Genomic DNA, 12,155 nt, shown 5'->3' with positions numbered 1-12,155 from the left:
CTACTATTGGGTCTTTCCAGAATATGTCTATAATGTGTAATCTGGCACATTATACTTGTTCATTCACTAAATACTCATTTAAGCCAAATATGTGCCTAGCTCTGTCCTGGTAAGGACAGTCTGGCACAAGTCTAGGCCCTTGTGGATGTCACAGTTTTGGGGGACAGTAGAGGTTGATTGTGTATATGTTCCAATGGACATATGATGAAACTTATGTTAATTCCAGTGAAGGAAGATGGTTTTCCATGGTCTGAGAACATGTGACAGCGCTCTGACTTAGTTGGGAGTGTCAGAAAATGCTACCCAGAAGAAGATAGGATTGATCTAGTTTTAACCGGGTCAGAAAGTGAGAGACTGAGTGGGAAAAGTTCTCAGTTCTAAGGAAATAAGGTATGCTATGACCGCAAGGCGAGAGAACTGCGTGTGTGCGAACCTGAAAGGGTTGGGGCTAGAGAGTTGGCCAACCAGACCTTACAGAGCCTCGAAAACCAGCAACTTCAGAGTTTTAACGGGAAGCCATTGAAAACTCCTTAAGCTGTCAGGGTTTTAACTTGATTAGCATTTTGAGCAGATCTCTGAATGCTGTGGTAAGAGGACTGAACTGCAGAGAAGCAAGGGGGAGGATGCGTTATTGTTTGTCATAAAGAGAAGAGATGGTGATCACTGGGACCTCAGAAAAGACTATCTGTTTCTATTACCGAGACTGAATGAATTTTATGTTCTTATGTGGGAGGAAGATAATTAGTTTCAGGCTGTAGGAGCATGAATTTGGAGCAACTTGGTGACTAATGAAAATAACACTGCTGGGGTAGGAAAGCAGGTCAGAAGGGGTTTTATAAATGCCAGTCACGACTGGGTCTGTAGAAAAATTTTTATTGTTGTTTTGATACCAGCCATTTTTCTGAGCTCACTTTTTGCTGCTTTTCTCATTCGATGTTTTCTCCTGTTGTGTTTATTTCTTTACTTGTTTTATGTGTGTTGTGCGAGTGAATTGAATGGATCTTCTGTCTTCTGGCTCCATTTTAATTTTGGAGAGTTGTACAGGGATATGTTTTTAGTATTACTTCCTGTGTGCATTTTGGGATATGTTATCTCTGCCAACACAACAGCCTGTTTTCCATCATGAAAGTTAATTTTGTAGCCATATTGTAAAAGCTGTTAACCCGTCGATCGAACTTCTTGGGAATTTCATGAGTGTGTTTCTTCTACAAGTAATCCTTAGATGTCTAATATATAAAAATTACAGTCGTCATCCATAGTATCATATCTCTCTGCCCCTCTGTGTTCAGGGCAGATTTGATGACCAGGCTGAAGCCTAATTGTAATGATCCGAATAAAAGAACAAAGTAGGTGGACGGTCCCAGGCTATTGCAACCCTTAATGCTGATCACATTTTATACTATATTGCAAATTGCAGTTCCAAAGAGCTCCCATTTAGATTTTATTTGTGGCGCAGAAGGACTTCTAAACATACAGGGTTTACCAGCTCATCTTAAAAACAGACAGCCAAAATAAAACAAAACCATTTTAAAAATGAAATTATGGGGCTGAACTAGTTTAAGATGACACCATTAGGAACCCACCATCAGAAACCACAAAACAGCCTCCAGCCAGCATAAAGAAAGGGCAAATGCAGCATCTCTTTGTCACTGATTGCCTCCTTCCACTTAGTGCCATAAAGGAGATATTGCTTGTAAAACCTAATGGTATCAAATAGATTTGGTGAAGGACATCCTTCCTGGTTCCTTTAGATTGTCCTCATGTAATCTTCCCGCTGAGAAGGGAGAACATGACGCCTATTAAAAGAAGTTCAGAATGTTCTGCCAAAGGTGGTAGCACGCCAGACCTGTGTCCGTTCCAGCAAACGAACATCTAAGTAAACCTCACAACAGCACCAGGTGTTCTTTAGTGGACTCCTGGTCTGAGTGTTTCCACGATAAATAAATTAACACTCAAGAGTAATGGTGCATTTTGACATGCTCAAGGTGCTGGCATACAATTGTGACTCTGGTGGGGGGGGGCATACCTCTTGGCGGGACAAGTTAGAAAATATCATAGCATAATAGGGGTGTGTTCAAAAAATGGATTTCTAAGTGATATCCCTAGTGTGACAACTTCACTTGATCCGTCTGTATCTAGAATGCGCAGAAAGTAGAATCTTCAAAAACCCCAGTAGTCCTATAGTTAGTTAAATTCACTGTTTTATATGTATTAAATAATAATGAAAATAATATTAAATTGTACATTTAATAAATAATAAATATGAACTAATATGGTCAGAAAATTTCTTGAAACTAGAAATTCATTTTCCCAAAGGTTCTGTTCTATGGAGTTTCTGCTCCACTATAGTCTTTCTCGTTTGAAACTTGGCTTAAATTAAGTTATGCATTTTTAATATGGAGAAATGGTATTGATTTTCCTCTTCAGTCCTTTTTCAATTTTCTAGTTTTTCAAAGTATATTATTTATGTTTTTAGGAATATTTCAGGGAGATGACAAGCATGGCCAAACATTATTATCTCACTGAGCTCTTTCCAAAAGAGGAGTCATTTGGTATTCTCAAAAGTACTTTCAATGAAATAATTTTTAAATGTACAGTATAATGCTCGGAAATTAACTTCAGCCATTAAAGTAGAACATAAATATCTCAGTTATAATTACCACCATCACATTTTCACAAGTTTGAATGGCTGCTGTCTCTGAGGATTACTAGTTCTTAATTTGAGTTTACCTTCATTGCAGATACTAAGCCTTTGAGAGGTCACATGACTAGAGAAATATTTGAATACCAATTTACTGTTATATAGGGCTCAACAATTGATCAAGTACCTTTAGTTATTTCGTTTGGTCCTTAAGACACCTAGGCATATAAAGCACTGTGAATTCCATCCCATCCTCCATCCTGGCCCTGGCTCCTTCATTTTATTAACAGACTTGGAAAGGAAAGATCAACTTAAATGACTTGTCCAAGTTCACTGAGCTGGAACTAGTACCTTTTAGCTTCTATTCCAGTGTTCATCACCAACATTACCTTCCAGGAAAGGTGATTTATCTATAGGTGTTGAGCTTTTGATAGGTTTCATGGGTGAACAGGTTCAATGAGTAATCTGGAAGGCCTGCTAAGTATTTTTATATTTGCTTTCATGAGGAAAGTAAAGTTTGGTAGCTCACAACCTTTCATGCTTATAGCTCATTATTAACAGATGGTAGAACTGAATCGAATCTATGAACTTGAAAGATTACAACCACAGAATGTATTTAAGGATGAGAGTTAAAACGTAGCATAGGGGCCAAGATGGTGGCTTAGCAAGGTGTGGGATTTAGTTCCTACTCCAGAGCAGCTAATAAATAGCCAGGAACAATACAGAACAGCTGCTGGGGCCACGCCAGTGACTGGACACACAGCGTACCCCAGTCTGGACCAAGTGGACTGGCTGTGAACACGCCCAGAACTGTGAGTCCCCCAAGCTGGTGGCCAGCACCCCTCCCCCACAGGCTGCTTCCCAGAGGGGGAAGGAAAGAGAGTTTACCAACAGCAGGGGCTGAGTGCAACAAAACTCCAATTGTGGAATTAATTAACAAATTCTGACTACTAAAAATAGGCCCCCAGCTCAGCTGAACCTTGAGTAAAAGTGGAGGTCACTGGTTTTTGCCCCAGCACAGAGGGGGCAGGGCTGACTAAAAAAGAAAAAAAAAGATGTTTTTGTGAATTTGAAAAGGTCTGGGCCCTGAAGGAAAGGAGGGGGCACGTAGGACCTGGAGATACACAGAGCAACATACCAATTTAAGCTCTTGATTGGCAAACCTGAGGACAGGGGTCCTGTTCTTAAAAGGATTTTTCTCTTTCGTTTTGGTGGCTGTGTTTCTACAGCTTGATCGCTCTTTGGATACAGCTGCAGGGCTTCTCGGGCTCCACTGCCGCAGGCATAGGCAGAATTAAGCTTGTTTGAGTGTTCATCTGGAGGCTGTGCCTTCCCCAGGAGAGGGGTGGGGCTCAGCTCAGGTGGAATCCCTCCTTCAAGGAGTTCAGACCCCAGGGTCTGGAAAAGTGAAGTGATTAAAACCAAACTACAACCGCTCCTCTGTCCCCACCATGGCCCCAGCAGGGAGAGTCTGCTGAAATTAAAGGTACCACATCATCTTATGCTGGTGGGACCTGCAGACAGACAAATGCCACATACTGGTCAGGATAGGAAAAATGGAGACCCCAGAGGCTTCATTGGAAAGCCTTTCAATCTGCTGGGTCTCACCCTCAGGGGAAAATGATGCAGGTGACTCTTTCCTCCTGATAGGAGGCCAGTTTGGTCTGGGAAAATCTGGCTGGGGTCTATAATACCTAAGTAGACCCATGTGGGGGAAAAGGCACCATTCAGGCAGGGCAAAAAAACAAGGACTGAAAAATTCTGATCTGTTAAGCAAAACCTAAGCTAGACATCCAGAATAAGCTGAACTGAATGTCAAAGAACAGATAGACAACAAAGTCATCCAGCAAGAAAATCCTAGGTAAAAAAAGTGAAAACAATCTCCAGAATCAACTAATTAAGGTACTTAAATGCCTAGACACCAGCAAAAAATAACGACTCAAACTAGGAAATTTGAAGATAGGGCCTAGTCAAAGGAACAAACCAGCAATTCAAATGAAATACAGGAGTTGAAACAATTAATTCAGAATGTTCAAACAGACATGGAAAACCTCATCAAAAATCAAATCAGTGAATTGAGGGAGTATATAAAGAAGGCAAGAAATGAACAAAAAGAAGAAATCAAGTCTGTAAAAACAAATCACAGAACTTAAGGGAATGAAAGGCACAGTAGAAGAGATTAAAAAAAAAAATGGAAACCTACAATGTCAGATTTCAAAAGGCAGAAGATATCAGTAAAGGTAAAAAGAAGAAAAATTAGATGTGACTTTTAGATATAAAATCCAAAAGGCAAAATGGTAGAAGAAAGTACTGCCCATACAGTAATAACACTAAATGTTAATGGATTAAACTCTCCAATCAAAAGACATAGACTGGCAGAATGAATTAAAAACAGGACCCATCTATATGCTGTCTACAGGAAACACATCTTAGATCTTAGAAGGATAAACATAGGTTGAAATTGGAAGGTTGGGAAAAGATATTTCATGCAAATAACAATCAGAAAAGAGCAGGAGTAGCTATACTAATATCCAAAAAATTAGACTTCAAGTGTAAAAACAGTTAAAAGAGACAAAGAAGGACACTATGTATTAATAAAAGGAACAATTCAACAAGAAGACATAATAATCATAAATATTTGTGCACCAAGCAAGTATTTATGCTCCAAAATTCATGAGGCAAACACTGAAAAGAGAAATAGACACATCTACCATGATAGTTGGAGACTTCAATTCCCCACTCTCATCAATGGACAGAACATCTAGACAGAAGATCAATAAAGAAAAAGAGAATTTGAATAATACAATAAATGAGCTAGACTTAACAGACGTTTATAGAACATTACACCCCACAACTGCAGGATATACCTTTTTCTCAAGTGCTCATGGATCATTCTCAAGGATAGACCATATGCTAGATCACAAAACAAGTCTCAATAAATTTAAAAAGATTGGAATCATACACAACACTTTCTCAGATCATAAAGGAATGAAGTTGGAAATCAATAACAGAGTGCCAGAAAATTCAGAAATATATGGAGGCTGAATAACACACTCTTAAACAACCAGTGAGTCATGGAAGAAATTACAAGAGAAATCAGTAAATATCTTAAGGCAAATGAAAATGAAAACATGACATATCAAAATTTATATGATGCAGCAAAGGTAGTGCTAAGAAGGAAATATATTGTCCTAAATGCCTATATCAAAAAAGAAGAAAGAGCAAAAATCAAGGAATTAACTGTCCACTTGCAATAACTAGAGAAAGAACAGCAAATTAACCCCAAAGCAAGCAAAAGGAAAGAAATAATGAAGATTAGACCACAAATAAATGAAATTGAGAACATGAAAACAATCGAGAAAATCAAGAAAACCAGAAGTTGTTTCTATGAGAAAATCAATAAGATTGATGGATCCATAGTGAGGTTGACAAAAAGGAGAGAGAGGGTGCAAATAAATCAGAAATGGAAGAGGAGACATAACTACTGACCCCACAGAAATAAAGGAAGTAATGAGAGGATACCATGAACAACTTTATGCTAATAAACGCGACAATGTAAATGAAATGGACAACTTCCTAGAAAGGCATGAACAACCAACATTGACTCGAGAGGAAATAGATGACCTCAATAAACCAATCACAAGTAAAGAAATTGAATCAGTCATTAAGAAGCTCCCCAAAAAGAAAAGTCCAGGACCAGATGGCTTCACATGTGAATTCTACCAAACATTCCAGAAAGAATTAGTACCAATCCTGATCAAACTCTGCAAAAAAATTGAAGAGGAGGGAAAGCTGCCTAACTCATTCTACGAAGCCAACATCACACTCATACAAAGCCAGACAAAGAAAGCCAGACAAAAAAAGAAAACTATAGACCAATCTCTCTTATCAATATAGATGCAAAACTCCTAAACAAAATTCTTGCAAGTTGAATCCTACAGCATATTAAAAGAATTATACAGCATGACCAAGTAGGATTCATCCCAGGTATGCAAAGATGGTTCAACATAAAATCAATTAATGTAATATACCATATGAATAAATCAAAGCAGAAAAACCACATGATCATCTTCATTGATGCAGAAAAGGCATTTGACAAAGTTCAACATCCTTTCCTGTTGAAAACACTTCAAAGGATAGGATTAGAAGGGGACTTTCTCAACATGATAAAGGCAATAGCTATCATCATCCTCAATGGAGAAAAACTGAAAACTTTCCCCCTAAGATCAGGAACAAGACAGGATGTCCACTATCACCAGTGTTATTCAACATTGTGTTGGAAGTTTTAACCAGAGCAATTACGCAAGAAAAGAAATACAAGGCATCAAAATTGGAAAGGAAGAAGTAAAACTCTCACTGTTTGCAGAAGATATGATACTATATGTCAAAAACCCCAAAAAATCCACAGCAAAACTACTAGAGCTAATAAATGAGTGCAGCAAAATGGCAGGTTACAAGATCAACCCTTAAAAATCTGTAGTGTTTCTATACACTAATAATGAACAACCTGAGGGGGAGATCATTAAAAAAAATACATTTACAATTGCAACCAAAAGAATAAAATATTTAGGAATAAATTTAACTAAAGAGACAAAAGACCTCTACAGAGAAAACTAAAAGAAGTTGTTAAAAGAAATCACAGAAGTCCTGAATAGATGGAAGGGCATACTGTGTTCATGGATTGGAAGACTGAATATAGTTAAGATGTCAATTCTATCTAAATTGATTTACAGATTCTATGCAATACCAATTTAAACCCCAAAAACTTACTTTTCAGAAATAGAAAAAGTAATAACCAAATTTATCTGGAAGGGCAGGGTGCCCCGAATAGGTGAAAGTATCCTGAGAAAGAAAAATGAAGTCAGAGGTCTCACACTACCTTACTTTAAGGTGTATAACGTAGCTACAGTGGTCAAAGCAGCATGATACTGACATAAAGATAAATATACTGACTAATGGAATCAAATAGAGTGTTCAGATATAGACCCTCTCATCTGTGGGTCTATTGATCTTTGATAAGACAGTCAAGTCAACTCACCTGGGACAGAACAGTCTTTTCAATAAATAGTGCCTAGAGAACTGGATATCCACATGCAAAAGAATGACAGAGGATCCATATCTCACACCCTATACAAAAATTAACTCAAAACGAAACAAAGACTTAAACATCAGATCTAAGTACATAAAACTGTCAGAAGAAAATGTAGGGAAATATCTTATAAATCTTATAATAGAAGGCGGTTTCCTAGACCTTACACCCAAAGCACGAGGATCGAAGAAATAAATAAATAAATGGGAACTCCTCAAAATTAAACACTTTTGTGCATCAAAGAACTTCTTCAAGAAAGCAAAAAGACAGCCTACACAATGGGAGACAATATTTGGAAACGATATATCAGATAAAGGTCTAGTATCCAGAATATATAAAGAGATTGTTCTAGTATCCAGAATATGTAAAGAGATTGTTCAACTCAACAACAGAATTACAGGGAATCGAATTACAAAATGGGCAAAAGACATGCACAAACACTTCTCAGAAGAGGAAATACAAATGGCCAAAAGGTACGTGAATAGATGCTCAACTTTCCTGGCTATTGGGGAAATGCAAATCAAAACCACAATGACATATCATCTCACACCCACCAGAATGGCCATTGTCAATAAAACAGAAAATGACAAGTACTGGAGAGGATATGGAGAAAGAGGCACACATCTGCTGTTGATGGGAACGTCAAATGGTACAACCGCTGTGGAAGGCAGTTTGGCGGTTCCTCAGGGAGCTAAGTATAGAAGTGCCATATGACCCAGCAATGCCATTACTAGGTATCTGCTCAGAGGACACGAGGGCAAGGACACAAACGGACATTTGCACACCAATGTTTATAGCAGCATTATTTACAATTGCCAATAGATGGAAACAGCCCAAATGTTCATCAATAGATGAGTGGCTAAACAAGCTGTGGTATATACAAACTATGGAATATTATGCAGCTGTAAGACAGAATAAAGTTATGAAGTATGTGACAACATGGATGGACCTTAAGGACATTATGCTGAGTGAGATTAGCCAGAAACAGAAGGGCAAATACTATATGGTCTCACTGATATGAACTAACATTAATGAATGAACTTGGATAATTTCAGTTAAAAACAGAGGTCATCAGGAGATAGAAATAGGGTAGATATTGGGTAATTGGAACTGAAGGGATACAGATTGTGCAAAGACACTGATTGTAAAAATTCAGAAATGGATAGCACAATACTATCTAACTGTAATACAGTAATGTTAGAACACTGGATGAAGGTGAATGTGAGAATGATAGAGGGAGGAGGCCTGGGGGCACAAATGAAATCCGAAGGAAAGATAGACAATAAAGACTGAGATGGTATAATCTAGGAATGCCTAGAGTGTATAATGATAGTGACTAAATGTACAAATTTAAAAATGTTTTGCATGAGGAGGAACAAAGGAATGTCATTAATGCAGGGTGTTGAAAATAGATGGCAATTAGTATTTTAAAACTTTAACATATGTGTGAGACTAAAGCAAAAAGTATTTATTTGGTACAAAATTTACATTTTGACTAGTGCATTTCCTAATATAACCTATGTGGACAGCTTAATTGAACACCATAAGTACCTGCGGCCTTAAGTAAGGCATGAGATTTTGTAGGTTCACAGTGATGCCCCGATAAAATCCCAGCAGAATTTGAAAGGTGAATAAAAAAGTATTTACAATGTCCCCTTGGGGGAATGGTGAGAAAGTGGGAAAATTCAACTTCCCCAAGTAGAGAATTCTTGATATTCTTACAAGCAGTGGGGACAACCAAAGCAATAGGCTGAGCCCCCAATCTTGGGGTTTCTTCATATGAAACTTAACCCCACAAAGGATAGGCTAAGCTTACTTAAAATTAAGCCTAAGAGTCACCCCCCAAGAGAACCTCTTTTGTTGCTCAGATGTGGCCTCTCTCTCTCTCAGCCAACATGACAAGCAAACTCATTTCCCTCCCCCTCTCCAAGTGGGACATGACTCCCAGGGGTGTGGACCTTCCTGGCAATGTGGCACAGAAATCCTAGCCCCTTCTTGACCAAAAGGGGAAAGAGAGAAATGAGACAAAATAAAGTGTCAATGGCTGAGAGATTCCAGAGTCGAGAGGTTATCCTGGAGGTTATTCTTATGTATTTAATAGATATCACCTTTTCAGTTAAGGCATAATAGAGAGGCTGGAGGGAACTGCCTGAAAATGTAGAGCTGTGTTCCAGTAGCCATGTTTCTTGAAGATGATTGTATAATGATAAAGCTTTCACAATGTGACCGTGTGATTGTGAAAACCTTGTGTTTGATGCTCCTTTTATCTACCTTATGGACAAATGAGTAAAATACATGGATTAAGAATAAATAAATAATAGGGGGAACAAATGTTAAAATAAATTTATTAGATTGAAATGCTAGTGATCGATGAAAGGGAGGGGTAAGAGATATGGTATGTATGAATTTTTTTGTTTGTTTTTTTATTTCTTTTTCTGAATTGATGCAAATGTTCTAAGAAATGATCATGATGATGAATATACAACTATGTGATAAAAAAATAATGTTCATATTGTATGTTGATTGGTTTTATTAGTAAAACTTTTTAAAAAGTACTTAAGGAAAAAAATGTAGCATAGCTTAGATGCAAATATGTATATTTCACTGTCACCTGCTACCAGCTAACCATGTAATTCTAGAATGGTGAACTTTTATCCAGAATTAATTTGGAGCTGCATGGGACAAGAAGCACTCTAGGTGGCCTCCTGCCTTCCTGTAGAACTGTGTCTTCTGATTTGCTATGAAAATTACCACAGTTAGGGATCCTGATCAATATAGCTAGAATTGGGGCCATTGTCTGTTATTTGACTATATGAGGAGGATTTCTCTGTGGCTGTGACTCATAGTAAAACATTAGAATTTACAGTTTTATTAGCTTAAGATCCTCCCAACCATCTATTTTTGCTTTTACCCATACATTCTGCTTTCAGCAAACCCTCGCTGTGGAATCCAATCTTATGACTCCTTGCCACCCATCACTGCTTGCTGTAGTCTTTGAAAATGATATGTTTAACACCTGCAAATTAATCCGAGAAAATAATTCAAAGTGTTGGGAAAATTCAGGGCAAAAATGTTGGTTACATCATCATTTATGATCCTTAGAACTGGTGGAAAAATCCCATATGCCCAACATTTAGGAAAAGATTTAGTAAATCAGACCCATCCTGAAGCTGGACTATTATGTGGCCATTAAAATTTTTGCTTTATGGAGACTAACTGAAATGAGGCACATTATTAATTAATGCTATTATTGATACAATGTTAGTAAGCAAACAGCTATTAAGAATAATAAACACACTTTACATATATCGAATCACTTGAGTACTGGTAAGTACTCATAATATCTTTGAGGTAAGTACTTTTGGCAACTTCGTTTTTAGATGAGGCGTTTGAGATTCAGAGAATAGGTCACTTATTTAATAAGTGGGAGGACTAGGATTCCATCCTCTGAACTCAGCCACTGTTATTGTTTTCACAAGACAAGATGTATAATGAATTATCTCATCCATGATGCAAAATGTGACAGTTTTGTGAAGTATATGACCCAGTTTCAAGCACAGTGACCTGAAAGATGGAAAATTGGGTGGCTTATTCCTGTTCACCCTTTTCTCTATCTTATAAAAAGCATATGATAACTTCTGTTATTGGAATTTTAAGTAGAAAAATAAATGGGGGGCCTTCTTTTCACCTCTCAGAATTTCCTTAACGCTGAGTGAAAACCTACCCAATGTCGTCATTTCTATGTTCTCCATTTTATGTGCAGTCAAGCCACAGTGGCCAGGCCCCCTCTACCCCTGATTTGGCCTTACTTCAATTAGGAGTGGGTCTGGACAGACACCAGATTTGCCGGGATGTTTTTCTACTTTCCAATCATAAATAAAAAGCCAAGAGGCACCCACTACACAGGAATGTAGGATATGAATTCTGAATCCCTCAATTCCTGTCTCGTAATTTTTCAGTTGATCTGAATAAATGCATGGGCATTTTAGCCATGGAACAAAATACTGGTAAAGATTTTCACACAAAGGCACCGTTTGCACTGAGCTGAGCACGGATGGGTTTATATGCTATTTCAAATCAAACTTTTTTTCCTTTTTTCCTTTTTTATTCTTTTGCTGGTGAAATGTAGAACCAGCATTCTTTTGTTTTTACTCTACCTCTATACTAAACCTACCATATTTAAATGCTTGCCTCCATAGACTATAATGTGCAATGACAAAGGGGTATCCCAAATACCAAGGGAACCTGTTAGAAGTCCCTTTCTTTTAGAAATATATATTAAAATATTCACAAATGAAATATGATTATTAGCCTCAACATAGTCAGAGGAGCATGAGGATAAAGAAGCAAAGTTAGCCTAAGGCTGGGGGATGGTACCTGGAAGTGATTTTTCTATTTCTATTTATGTTTAAAAATTATCATAAA

The 12,155-nt window shown here is 37.6% G+C and overlaps 1 protein-coding gene across 4 annotated transcripts in view; it reads left to right on the top strand.

Annotated features, from left to right (window-relative positions):
• Positions 1-12,155, top strand: part of PTPRG (protein tyrosine phosphatase receptor type G) — a 730,904-nt gene that overhangs the window by 539,275 nt on the left and 179,474 nt on the right. The window lies entirely within an intron of this gene.

This window comes from Tamandua tetradactyla, chromosome 15 (assembly GCF_023851605.1).
Source record: "Tamandua tetradactyla isolate mTamTet1 chromosome 15, mTamTet1.pri, whole genome shotgun sequence".
NCBI lineage: Eukaryota > Metazoa > Chordata > Mammalia > Pilosa > Myrmecophagidae > Tamandua > Tamandua tetradactyla.
The sequence above is the reverse complement of the archived record's forward strand: the minus strand, read 5'-3'. Positions and strand labels throughout refer to the sequence as shown.